The sequence below is a fragment of the Schizosaccharomyces cryophilus genome, assembly GCF_000004155.1.
Source record: "Schizosaccharomyces cryophilus OY26 unplaced genomic scaffold supercont4.12, whole genome shotgun sequence".
Taxonomy (NCBI): domain Eukaryota; kingdom Fungi; phylum Ascomycota; class Schizosaccharomycetes; order Schizosaccharomycetales; family Schizosaccharomycetaceae; genus Schizosaccharomyces; species Schizosaccharomyces cryophilus.
Window position 1 is genome coordinate 13,308 of NW_013185635.1, and position 1,429 is coordinate 14,736.

The window sequence follows — 1,429 nt, forward strand, 5'->3', positions numbered from 1 at the left end:
CCAATGCGTAATAGAGCCCTCATCATTACGTTGAAAGTATAAACGAATCATTATCGCCAAGGTGAGCTGAAAATCCTTCATTCTGTTTGATATCAGAACGCACGGTTAAAGGAGCAGCAAGAGAAGGTGGGCCATATTTGTAGAAAAAACATCCAATCCCATCGCTGTTTCGTAGTCTCTGGAATCATTACATAACAGATTGAAATCCATTGTCATAAGCTTTCTCCTCTTTCGAATGTCTTCACCTCGTCATTCTATCGTTTTCTCAATTTGCTACAGAATGTAAAGAAAACGTATGTGCAATTTGTCGGAGCGGGTGTTGTCTTATATGTTACTTCTTATAGCCGACCGTTGAACTTTTGGTTGAGGAAAAGTTGAGCAAATGTCTACAAAATTCAATAAATAAGAGTAACGGACTATTCCCATAAATTCCTTTGAATGAACAGTTCGGTTCCTTGATGCCGATTGTTTGTATTTTTTAATTTTGAAAAACCACACGAGTTTACTGGGAATGATCGGTCATGTTGCTTATGTCAACAAAACAACTCCACATTTGTTCATTACGTTACCAAACGAGTTTGTCATTTATCTCGCACCCCTGTCCTGTAACGAATGTAGAAGTGAAACTCAAATGAAATAACCGAAAAGTCATCGCTGGTTGAAGATCTTCCACTTGGGAAATTTTTCATACCGTTCAAGGTCATACTGACATCTAACATTTAACATCTAACAAACATCTAACACCTGAGCATAAATCTTTTATGTTTTACATCCATGATTTTCAATTTCCTTTCCTTTTAGACGAACGCGTCTGTGTAAGGGTGCGCTCTGTCTAAGTTAGATTCAATGTAGGTCAGGTTGTTCAATCAGGGAACGCTCGATTTAATTGAAATTGGCGATCGGTTTTCTATTGTTTTCATTTTTTTGTTTCTTGTATAATTTTGTTGCTGAACTCTCGAACTTACTCTAAACAACATACGTTTTGCCTACAAAGAAACAGATTACGCTATTTTAGAAAAGCCATATAATCTGTATATCTACAGTCGAAAATCTTCAGACTGGAAGATTCAAGAATGCTGGATACAACCTAATTACCTTTAAAATAACATACAAAAAAAAAATCGATATTTCAAAATCAAATTGCAATATCCTTGGAAAACAAAAAAATAACAACTGTCTTGTTTTCCACACTGTTTGTAACTGACGAATGGAATAGGAGGTAACATACAAATAAAGTGGGAATATGCGAGAACGTTCGTTCCTTCTATCGTACAAAAGAGGAACTTTTACATCATATATCAATTTCTAGATATATCTAGAACGGCGAGTTTAACCAGATTAACAAGCGGAGCATTCATGAAAGCAAAAGATAAAAAACTATATTTAATAAATAAATAATTAATTAATTAATAAGGAAGAGTAGGAGAAA